This window comes from Chanodichthys erythropterus, chromosome 12, assembly GCF_024489055.1.
Source record: "Chanodichthys erythropterus isolate Z2021 chromosome 12, ASM2448905v1, whole genome shotgun sequence".
Taxonomy (NCBI): Eukaryota; Metazoa; Chordata; class Actinopteri; order Cypriniformes; family Xenocyprididae; genus Chanodichthys; species Chanodichthys erythropterus.
Window position 1 is genome coordinate 46,303,545 of NC_090232.1, and position 13,428 is coordinate 46,316,972.

General features: G+C 34.4%; 1 pseudogene; it reads left to right on the top strand.

The window, feature by feature from the left end:
* Nucleotides 1–1,621: 1,621 nt before the first annotated feature.
* Nucleotides 1,622–4,394, top strand: LOC137031546 (cathepsin L-like; annotated as a pseudogene).
* The last annotated feature ends 9,034 nt before the right edge of the window (nucleotides 4,395–13,428 follow it).

A 13,428-nucleotide genomic window follows, 5' to 3' on the forward strand; every position in this document is an offset into this window, starting at 1 on the left:
AGATCTTAATTTGTGTTCCGAAGATGAACGAAGGTCTTACGGATGTGGAACAACACGGGGATGAGTAATTAATGACACAGTTTTCGTTTTGGGGAGAACTAACCCTTTAAATGCTAGATAACACATGCTAACACATGCTAATGTTGCCAGCCAAAATAAAGGGCCAAAACACTTAAACTTATGGTCTTTTATTCTCGACGGTGACCAAAGGGACACATTAAAAATAGCTTTTGCTTTTGGGGTTGCAGATAAGTTAGGTTACAGAACAGACAAAAATGTTTAGAAATAAAATAAAATAAAAATTGGTTTCCACTTTCCAAGTTATAACAATCAATGTGGTGTTTAAAGACAACAAAAAGACAGAAAGACAATGCTAGTGGCCTTTACACAACTGAAATTAAAACAAAGTTGCACTTATAAGGCCATATGCATCATTCAAACTATTACTGTATTTTCACAGTATTAGCTTTATCACAGATTAGTTTTGAATCTGAAACACAAATAATTCAGCACAAATCGAGGTGGTAACACTTTAGTATAGGGAACATGAATTCACTATCAACTATGACTATGACCTCAGTAAACTCCAAATTTACTGCTTATTAATAGTTAGTAAGGTAGTTGTTAAGTTCAGGTATTGGGTAGGATTAAGAATGTAGAATAAGGTAATGCAGAATAAGGTATTAATATGTACTTATTAAGTACTAATAAACAACCAATATTCCAGTGATATGCATGCTAATAAGCAACTAGTTAAAAGACCCTAAAATAAAGTGTTACCATCAAGGTAACACAAGTTTCAAAATACTTGCACAAAATGTACAAAATACACATTTATGCTTCTGTATAAAACAATAATCACTCATCCTAGATTGCTGAACACAATCCAGATCTCACAGAGGACCTATTCAGTGCTAATTCTCCCCTCTGAATTTAACACAAAAAAATAAAGCATTCCTGTAGGTTCCACTGTCCACCAATACCAGCGCACTCAATCCCCAGAGTACTAATCACCGCCACCTGCACATCATCAGCACTTCAATCACCCGCACTACAAGAGACTCACACACACACTCACTGTCCGGTCTCGTTTGCACTTCAGTCACATGAATGCTTTCCTTAAGGACTCCAGCTCAATACTTACCAGTCTCCATTGTCTCCTGTATTCCTGTACTTAAGGTGATATATGGGTCAACTTTTTGAGCAATGCTGCCAGGCAAAGTTGCTTGGTCACTTTCCCATTGAGAATGGGCAACAAATTTCAATCTAAAGGATCCAGATAGAAATTTGTTGCCCATTCTCAATGGGAAAGGGCCCAACATTGTTCAAAAAGTTGCCCCGTGTATCATCACCTTAAAGACTCTTATACAAACTCTGACCTTCATTCTCACAAACACTGACTCGCAGGTGACTGACATCAAGGATATTATCTATATATGCCACCTCAAGTAAGTACTCGCAAACTCAGGTTTAACCACATTTCAGACATATGGAACTATACTGAGAAAATGTGTGGGAGTGTCAGAGAAGAAATGATCAGTGACGTTCAGCAGTCAGTTCTTTTTCAACTTGCGCACCTCAGTCTGCCCTCACACTTGTCTCATCTCTTTCACTGTGCAGGATGAGGCTTTTGGTCACTGCTGCTGCTGTTCTGGCTGTTGCCAGTGCTGCCAGTCTTTCTCTGGAGGACATTGAGTTCCACACATGGAAAATGAGATATGGTAAGAGAACCTTTTCAGTGAACAGTTCTTAAAGGAACCCTTTTTTTCCTTAGTTTGAAGAACATTTTAATAATCTAAAGAAACTTTTTCCAATAAAGAACCTTTTGTGTAATAAAAACAGCAAACATTTATTTTTTATTTTTTATTTTTTTATTTTTGCAGAACATACAAGTTAATGCTGTTTAAAACACAATTCATCGTCAACTTCTCTCATGTACCTCAGGTAAGAGCTACAGTTCTACTGAGGAAGAGTCTCAACGTAAGATGACCTGGTTGTCCAATCGCAAACTGGTTTTGGTCCACAACATGATAGCAGATCAGGGCATCAGATCCTACAGGCTTGGCATGACATACTTTGCTGACATGGTAAAAAAAAAATTATATATATATATATATATATATATATATATATATATATATATATATATATATATATATATATATATATATATACACACATTAATTTTTTTTTTTTTTAAATATTGATTTATTTTTTTCTATTTTACTGATTCATCATATTTCTTCTCTCTCTCAGAGCAATGAGGAATACAGACAGGTGGTGTTCCATGGATGCATGGGCTCCATGAACAACACCAAGGCCCGTGGTGGCTCTACATTCTTGCGGCTGACAGATAGTGTTGTGCTGCCCAATACCGTTGACTGGAGGGACAAGGGCTATGTGACTGGTGTTAAAGACCAGAAGCAATGTGGATCATGCTGGGCCTTCAGTGCAGTAAGACTCACATTTGTCTTTAAAAAACAGATCTTCTATGGCAAATGCTTAAACAGTCCAAGTCCAGTTTTAAGGCAAGCTGTTTTAAGCTGCTCAATTTAAGTTATAAGTGATATTAAGTAACTACAGGGTTAGGGTTTGGTTTATGCTTAGTTGCATGTAATTATGCATAATTTAGAGTTATTATGAAACAATGACACTGTAAACAGTGTTATCATTAATTCTAACTAGTAACATTTTCAATAAGAAAGCTCTACAAATTATTTTTAATAGTCATTCGTCTCCATTGACTTCCTTACACTTTTAAATACAGAGCTCTAGAATCAAATTTTACTAGTAAAAATTCCAGCTAGACAGCTCTACGGTTGAATTCTTACAAGTAAAAATAACATTTAGAGAACTCTCTAAATTTTTAGAGCTCTACAATTCAATAGTAACAATTACAACTAGAGAGCTTTTATTCAATTTTACTATTAAGAATTCTAATTACAGAGCTCTCAAATTACATTTTTACAAGTAAAAAAAAAAAAGACATTAAATATGTATAATTGCAGAGCTCTGTGAATTAATTGGTGAGCTCTTTAATTGGAATTCTTACTAGTACAAATTTAATTACAAAGCACTCCAATTGTAATTGTTACTAAAAATGGATTTGTAGAGCTCTCAATCTTAATTCTTACTTGATGAGAAATGCTGGGAACATTTTAAGCTAAAACGGCTTGCCATACCAGTTCAGCATTCTTACTTCTCTGCTGCTATTCATCCCTCTTTTGTCTCTCAGACTGGTTCTCTGGAGGGTCAGACATTCAGGAAGACAGGAAAACTGGTGTCCTTAAGTGAACAGCAGCTGGTGGATTGTTCTCGTCTTTTTGGGAACATGGGCTGTAACGGTGGACTAATGGACCAGACATTCCTGTACATCAAAGTCAATAATGGTCTGGATACAGAGGAGTCCTACCCGTATGAGGGTCAGGTGAGTCCCAACAATGTTTGAGAGAGAGAGAGAGAGAGAGAGAGGGAGAGAGAGAGAGAAAACAATTGTAAAGCTTTAGCTGAGGTTTTTAATATTTTTTTTTTTTTTTTATTTTAATTCATCAATATTCTCCAAACAGGATGATCTGTGTCGTTTCAACCCGAGCACTGTTGGTGCATTTTGCACAGGATATGTCAATGTCCCCAGTAGGGATGAAGCTGCACTGCAGGAGGCTGTTGCTACAATTGGCCCTGTGTCTGTTGCTATCGATGCTGGACACAGGTGATTACCAGATTCATAAAGCTGAAAGCTGCTATCACCTCGTCATCACCTATTTTTGAGGTGTTAGAACTTTCATTTTTGGGTGAACTAACTCTTTAAATACTGTCATTTACTCTCCCTCATGTCGTTCTAAACCGGTAAGACCTTCGTTCATCTTCACAACACAAATTAAGATATTTTTGATAAAATCTGATGGCTCAGTGAGGCCTCCATTGACAGCAAGTTAATGTACACTTTCGAAGGCCCAGAAAGATACTAAAGACTAAAACAGCATGTTCAGTGGTTTAACCTTAAGCTTTCAGCTTTTAATTATGAATTTGCTAGCTAATTAATAGACGAGCTAATTTAATAATTAATTTTTCTAGGTGTCTACGATGAGCCTTTTTGCAGCAGCTCTAATTTAAATCATGCTGTCCTGGCTGTTGGTTATGGAACTCAGAATGGAGAGGACTACTGGCTTGTTAAGAACAGGTTAAGAAAAAAAATCACAAGACAACGAAACAAAAATGATTAATAATAATAATAATAATAATAAAATAGAACATGGTTGAAACACAAAACAACTAAACACTGCTGTGATTTTAGCTGGGGTCTGGGATGGGGTGAAAAAGGCTACATCTTTATGTCCAGGAATAAGAACAACCAATGTGGCATTGCTTCTTTAGCCAGTTACCCTCTGGTCTAATGGGTGAGTTCAACTATGATTTTATGGCTTTAGTTCACAGAATGGGCAAGTTCATTTACCTTACCTTCATTTACTTATAGAAAATAACCTCATTTAAACATTTATAACATAGGTTTAAATTTTTTAGATAAGTTGAATAAAATATTTTTCTCATGTTCTGCAGGAAAGGGGCAACAGACCTGGAGCTGATGGGAGAAAAGGGAATGTGAACCGATTCTACAATAATGCCTCATTGTACTTTTATTTTAAAGAAAATTCGATAACACTTTACAATAAGGTTCATTAGTTAACATTAGTTAACTACATTAGTTAACATGAACAGAGTTAACATGGATAACATGTTAGATCTGGATAGATCCTTTCTGATCAACAACAACAACAACAACAACAACAACAAACTCCCTGAGACCCCTAGCTCTTCCATCCAGATAGCAAAATTCTCTGTTTTTACTGTTATTTCTATTCCTTATGTTCTATTTTTATTATTCTTTTTTATGTAAAGCACTTTGAATTACCATTGTGTATGAAATGTGCTATACAAATAAAATTGCCTTGCCTTGCCTTGAACTAATAATGAACTGCACTTATACAACTTTGTTAATGTTAACTTTAATATTTACTAATACATTGTTAAAATCTTGTTAACATTAGTTGCACTGTGAACTAACATGAACAAACAATGAACAACTGATTTTCGTTAACTAACTATTTTCAAACCCTCTGACTAACACTAATATGAAATAGAGAATAAAAAAATTAACATATGTACATTTATAATGAATGTATATTTTATCAAGCATTTTTGTGGTTAAATTGTGTCTTTATTTCCTTTTCATACTTTATAATCAGCACAATGTATACTCATCTCATTTTTGTGTTTAAGTTGTTTTAATTTTAATTTAATTTAATTTAACAGTTCTTTAAAATAGCCATGAATTCAAATCATTATATATATATATATATCTATATATATATATATATATATATATATATATATATATATATATATACACGTTTTTTTTAAAGAATATTTCTCTGGTTTGTTTTAAAGGAACAGATTCTTTTTTCTATTGAAATAAACAGTTTTAAAATGGACCCTAGTGAAAAAAATAAATATACTAAAATGTACACTGTAAAAAATGAATGTGATTTTAACAGTAAAATATTGTAAAAAAACTACGGAAAAAAATTGTAAATAGGTTAACAGTAAGTACCCATATTATATACAGGGAAAAACTGTAAAAGCTCTAACCAGACATTTATGCAATTTTCACAGTAAAATGCTGTAAATTTTATTATAAGTAAAAAAGACAAAATCAATGTATAATTTACAGTCAAAATCTAATGTTCCCACAATAAACTGATGTTCCCACAATTCCCTGTGTGACACTCCACATTTGAAAGTATTTTGTTTAAATAATCATGTTTCTTAATAGTTTTTGTTATCAGTCATGTACATTAGGGTTTTATGTTACATCTTCTGTTGTTTAATGAATGTTTATTGCATTATTTAAGTGTTGTGGGCTACCATGATGGTGTTTTGCATTTGCGTGAATGACTCTTTGCACCTTCTTCATATTAGTATATATACTTCAGTTTGTGGAAAAGCTGCTTGTGATGAACTCTGATTCTTCATGTGGCTTTCTCTTTTACCATCTGCATTATTATGATGCTTGTCAGTATATGCTAAGGGTACAAAACATATTTTAGTAGTAATGCGCATTGTTGACTTTATTGGTTTACATTCAAATTTTCTTAAATTACAGATTTATACTGTAAAATGTACAGTTTGTTCTGTAAATGTTTACACAGTTTTTCTGTATGTTTTACAAAATTATTCTGGCAACCACAGCTGCCAAAATTATTTTGTAAAAACCATTTAATATTTTTTTTTTTTACAGTGTACTTGAAATACATTTATTGTAAGTATACTACAAACACATGTATATATTTATGTACTTAATATAAATACCCTACAATTGTACTTTTGGTATGCTAAATTAAAATTTAAATTGGAAGTGCAATAATTTTCTACTTAATACATGTTAGCTATGTAGTGCCGAGATCCAACTAAAAATGTACTTTTTAATTGTGTTAAAATAGAACTATTGCAAGTATACTTTAGGTACACTTTAAACATCTTAAAAATGAACTTTCATGTCATAAAAAAATGTGCATTGTGCAATAAAGAATACTCCAAATAAAGTTTAATTATAATATTTATATCTGTCTCAAGCAAGCAATATGTCAGTAAATATACTAATGGATTTGTAGTATACTTAGTATGAAATAAATGTATTTTAAATATATATTTTGGTATTTTTTCTTTTTTTTTTTCACTAGGACTGTGATATGACTTCAAACATACCCATCATTTATTGATTGTTATTATTAGTGGCTTTTGTGCAACCTCAAACATGAAGTGTGTTCAATTTGTAATGTAATATTTAAATACTCATCATTGTATCCTTTCGGTACATAAGTTAAGTTAAGTTACCACTGATACAGTTAATTATATATGCTTTTGAATGTGCAAAATCATTACAGTTTGGAATAGTTTGTTTTTGAAATAATTCCACAGCGATTTCCTGATTCCATACATAGTCAAAATGACTGCAGAAAATGACTTGGTATATTTTACTGCATTCCAAACATATTGCCACTGCTCTATAGGTGTACATCTATCAGCGCAATCTGACAGAGTGAAAAAAACAATTTCCTGGTCACATTTGACCTAAATAAACGATGGTAGCTAAAAACAGGCTTAATTATCTTGAAAAAATGCTTTTTTATTTCTCTTGTTCAATTTGAGGTGAAATTAAGTTTCATGAAATTTGCACCTAAGACCTTGTCTCAAACATTTAAGGATGGTGGTACATCAGTGGACTTGTTTCCATGTTAACTTATCAAGCTTTAATCCGTGGTATGTGAGTTATATACATCCATAAGATAAAGCTAAAGTGTGATCAAAGGTTAACTTCTTCAAAAGTGAATGTTCTTTTTAAAAGACTATTGCACTAAGAAATCTCTTTGAAAGCATTCTAGCTGCAGGAGCAATAAACTTACACTGATGAGCTAAAACATTATGACCAGTCACAGGTGAAGCAAATGTCATTAATCATCTCCTAACAAGGCCACATATTAAGGTCAAGATAGATTAGATAGTAAGCAAGCATCAGTTCTTTTAAACAACATGTTGGATGCAGGAGAAATGCATAAATAAAGATTTGAGTAGCTACAACAAGGACTTGTGGGTCAGAGTATTACTGAAAAGGCAAGGATTGTGGGTCACTCCTGGTCATCAGTGGTGACCCTGGTCAACAGGGTCTCTGAAGATCTGCATTACCAGCTATATTTACTACTAACCAGACTGACTTGATTTCTGTCGCAGCTTTGAAGATTTATGAATATTTTGTTTCAAATCAGTGGTTCGGAGCATGTATCAAACTGCCAAAATCATGCGATTTCAGTAAACGCGGCTTCGTTACGTCATCAGTGTTTCAAAACGTTTCGAAATTTCAATGGTTCACGGGACTTTGGCAGTTTGATAAATGCTCTGAACCACTGATTCGAAACAAAAGATTCGTAAATCTTCAAAGCATCATGAAGCAGTGTTTTGAAATCGCCCATCACTAGATATTGTTGAATAAAGTCTTTTTTTTTTTTTTTTTTTTTGGTGCACATAAAGTATTCTCTTTGCTTCATAACATTAAGATTGAACCACTGTAGTCACATGAACTGTTTTAAATATGTTTTTAGTAGCTTTCTGGGCATCTGAAAGGTTAATTGTCTTTCTGTCAATGGAGGACTGATTAATCCATCAGATTTTATCAAAAAACTTAATTTGTGTTCTGAAGATGAATGGTAAACGACATGAGGGTGAGTAATTAAAGGTCCCATCGAACGTTTTTTACAAGATGTAATATAAGTCTAAGGTGTCCCCTGAATGTTTCTGTGAAGTTTCAGCTCAAAATACCCCATAGATTTTTTATCTGCCTATTTTGGGGCATCATTAACTATGCACCGATTCATGCTGCGGCCCCTTTAAATCGCGCACTCCCTGCCCCCTCTGAGCTGTCGACTATAATACAGTGCATTTACAAAGTTCACACAGCTAATATAACCCTCAAATGGATCTTTACAAGATGTTCGTCATGCATACATCGATTCCTGTGAGTATAGTATTTATTTGGATGTTTACATTTGATTCTGAATGAGTTTGATATAGCTTGGCTGCAGCTAACGGGATAAAGCTAACATTACTAACTGTTGGAGAGATTTATAAAGAATGAAGATGTGTTTATGAATTATACAGACTGCAAGTGTTTAAAAATGAAAATAGCGACGGCTCTGGCCTCCGTGAATACAATAAGAAACGATGGTAACTTTAACCACATTTAACAGTACATTAGCAACATGCTAACGACAATAAAAATATCATGATATCATGGATCATGTCAGTTATTATTGCTCCATCTGCCATTTTTCGCTGTTGTTCTTGCTTGCTTACCTAGTCTGATGATTCAGCTGTGCACATCCAGACGTTACTGGCTGCCCTTGTCTAATGCCTTTCATAATGTTGGGAACATGGACTGGCATATGCAAATACACCCCGACTGTTACGTCGGTGTTATGTTGAGATTCGCCTGTTCTTCGGAGGTCTTTTAAACAAATGATATTTACATAAGAAGGAGGAAACAATGGAGTTTGAGACTCACTGTATGTCATTTCCATGTACTGAACTCTTGTTATTCAACTATGCCGAGGAAAATTAAATTTTTAATTCTAGGGCACCTTTAATGACAGAATTTTCATTTTTAAACAATAATATAATAATTTAATTTAAAGATTTTTTTTCACATTCAACAAAAGAAAAAAAGCTCCAATAGGCAGATTCTGTTTGAAAATAATATGCTAGTTTGAATTGTGAAATATAAAATTCAAACCATTCTAAACAGCATTTCTGTATTTAAAATGCAATATAAACAAAACACCTGATGATCAGTTACCAGAAGCTGCCAATGTGAGTTAAAACTGACAAAAACCTGATTACAAATTACACATGATGCTGTGTGGAAGGTCTTTACAAATACACTAAAAAGGGAACTGGACATGTAAGCTATTATGTACACATTTGTATATGAATTTGAGAAAGAAACAGTGGACTTACTCACATTACCTTATTAGCATAATGGACAGATAGTTTCTCGATAAACATCTCAACACACACTATTGTGTTAGTTAAGCAGTCAGTCGTGTCGGTGAGGATCACTGTATATCAGCTTATATCAGGTAAAATCTTCTTTCTGCTCATTATGATCCTCAGTCTCTGAAAACTTAACACATTACAGACTGATGTGTGATCATGTGTGATTTGTGTGTAGTTATAGCTGAGTAATAAGATTCATGTTCTGACCAGGTCATGGCTCTTGAACCCTTTTAACACCTTAAGAAACGTACAAATTCTGACGAAAATACAGTGCCCTCCGTAAGTATTGGGACACTAAAGACCAAATTGCTCTGTTAGCTGTGGTGTCAAGACATCTATAAATATGATTAAAAGATTAATATGAGGCAGAAAATGAGGCTGTAAATCTTTTGAAAGCAATAACAGGAGTGAGTCTGTGATCCACAGACATCACAAGACTCTTGGTCTCATACTTTGAAATGCTTTTCCTGGCCTTAAATACAGCCATTTTCAACGGTTGCTTGTTTTGGGGAGTTTCTGCCTTTAGTCTCTTCTTCAGCTGGTGAAATGCTTGTTTAATAGGATTTAAATTTGGAGACTGACTTGGCCAATCTTGACCATGATAATCTTGATGGAGTTGGCAGTACTAGTGTTTTGGGTCATTGTCCTGTTGCCACATGAAGCACTTCCCAGTGAGTCTGCTGGCATTTTCTTGAACACTGGTAGGCAAAATTCTTTCGTACACTTCTGAATTCATTATTCTGCTGTCATAATTGAATAAGTCATCAATAAAGATGAGTGAGGCTGTTCCAGAGGGAGGCATACAAGCCCATGACATGACACAACCCCCACCATGCTTTCCAGATGAGCTTGTATGCCTTGGATCATTTTCAGGTTCTTTTTTTCTCCACACTTTTTTTCTTTCCCACTTTGATAAAGGTTAGTCTTTTGTCTCATCTGTCCATCAATCTCTGTTCTAAAACTCTACTGACTCATCTCTGGGTTTTTGCAAATTCTAATAGGCTTTCCAATTTTTGGTATTGATCAGATGTTTTATCTTGCTGTGTATCCTCTGTAATTCTGCTGGTGAAGTCTCCTGTGAACAGCAGATTGTGAGAACATCACCCCAGCTTTCTGGAGGTTGCTGGTGAGTTTTTTCATAGCCCTTGTCATTTGTCTGTCATCAACTGCTGTTGATTTTGTCAGATGACCTGGTCGTTGTCGGTTGCTGGACATTCCAAGTCAATCTCCAGATTTAAATCCTATTGAACAAGCATTTCGCCAGCTGATGAGGAGACTAAAGGCAGAAAACGGCTGTATTAAAGCCCTGGAAAAGCATTTCAAAGTGTGAAACCAAGAGTCTGGTGATGTCTATGGGTCACAGACTCGCTCCTGTGATTGCTTGAAAGGGATTTAACTGATCATTTAACTAAATATTAGCTTTTACACGTTTACATTTACTGTAAGTTAAACCGTTCCAATACTTATGCTCACATTAGATCAGGTGTCTCCAATCCTGCTCCTGGAGGGCCACTGTCCTGCAGAGCTTAGCTCCAACTTGCCTCAATACACCTGCTTGGATTTTTCTTGCCTATAGTGAGACCTTGATTAGCTGGTTCAGGTGTGTTTAATTAGGGTTGGAGCTAAAGTCTGCGGGACAGTGGCCCTCCAGGAGCAGGATTGCCCTGCATTAGATTGTTGGAGACTGTTAGACACATTGTTGGAGAACAACCCTGTCCCCCTCAGTTGTTGAACCTTCTATGTCAATACAAATATTTACACATGTGAAGAAATTTGCTTGATATAAAAGCATTGGAATGTGAGAAGACATTTCTTTCTTTTCTTTTCATTCTTTTTAAAATGTGAAAACTTATAGTTCTTGTAACATGCAAATTCATAAATTTAATGCAATTTTCCATGAGTGTCTGAAACACAGAGGAAACAAACAAGAAGTCATGCATCAGTGCCAAAGCTAATTTTCCTCTGAACTGTAAAGGAAACTCATCCTCTGAGCTGGAATTTGGATACAGAAAAATACATCAGACTGTAAAAATTGACAATGGCTTCCTCTCTTCATAAAAGTGAGTATTTTTTTAATTTTTATTTTTTTCATGATAAGTAAAGACTAATTCACACTGCCCCAAAAAACTCCGACCTCCAACTCAACCTTTATAAGAGGAACTGCAGTCAAATAATGTAGTTAATATGTTAAACTCAAAACTGCAGTTCCCTTTCGAAGTGGAACTCAACAGTCTTGGATTGCCGCTATGGGGAACATCATCCATATAACCATGAGACCAGTAAAATAATGGCAACACTGTTGCCAGTAATTTACACTAAAACTAGTAGAATCACAATAAACGCTGTCATGTTACCGTTGCATTCAGATGCCTGGTGTTTGTGAACGCAATCGTGTGAGGCGCTTCTAAACAAAACCACTTTAAATATAGACTTTGCTCAGGCATTACAGAATGACCAAAACAGAATTTCAGATGCTGTAATGAGATCAGTCAGCTGGTTGGTCCAGTTATGTTGTCCCGTCACAAAATCACATGTCATCAAGGAATTTATTTGCTAGTTTTCCATTGTAGTTTATGCACGTTTTCATGTCACATAAAAATGTATCCGACTTTTTTTTTTTTCTTTTTTTTTAGCATTTATGCACATCTTGGTGTTTCCATCTAGTGTTTTTAATGTGAAAAGAGCAGGGGCTTCTGTGTATACTTTAAACACATGTCTTGAATAGACTTTCATGCTTAATTGATTGGTAATCAAGGACTGTTGGGAAAGATTCGATCTTCAGGAAAGACCATACCAGAGAACACAAGGAGGACTGAAATTATTTTTGACTGAAATAGTAGCTTTTAATGGCAACTGATTTTTATTTTATTTTAACCTATGGGCATGAAAAGAAACAGTGTCCTGTAAAAGGTGTTAAAAGCTTTGTTATTATTGTTGAGGGCCAAACATTGAATGGAAAGGAAGTCATTATTAAAGTATTTTGTTATAAAATAACAAAAATCAAATATCAGTTTTTCAGTTATTGCATTTTATAGGCATTACACTGTAATGTCACAGAATGTTACCCTGAAATATCATGACTGTTATTTATTGTCCTGCTGTAATTGAGACATTAATTCAAGTAAATTCATTATAAACAGAAAGCAATTAGCCTACTAGAGAGAAATGTCATGTCAGAGCGGGATCTGAGCGGGATTTGTTTTACCAGTGAGCATGAGCGGTACATAAGTGGACCATTCGCTTGCACCATGAGCAACTGAGTGGAGCGCACACGCATAGAGCAGAATATTAAGCGGAGCGGCACATCGCTGCACTTCTCTTACATACTCTGTATTAAAAGCGGCAATTCCTTATGTATTATTCAATATATTGTAATATATTAATACGGTATATTAACAGAATATATTATTTTATATATTTTTCAGTATATTGACACCATTTAATATTATTGATCATATGGAAATATATTTTCATTCTGTAAGGGGTTCTCCATATTGTCCAATCTAAGACACAGTGTTCTCCATGTCATAACAAGTTTTTTTTTTTTTTTTTTTGTCTTTATGATTATGATTATTATTATGATTTTCATTGATTAAGTTTTTTCTTCATATTTCAGGTTTTATAAGAGCACCAACTATCATATCTGTTATTCTGTGTAAGTATAAGCAGTATTTAAGTATAAGCTGTGTGTGTGTTATTTTTGACAGAAAAGGCTTGACAGCTTCAGTCCCCTTTCACTTTTATTACGTAGAAAAGATGTATCAGGATAAAAATCTAAAGTCATTTGGAATGGCATGAGGGTGAACAAACGATATAATATTTATT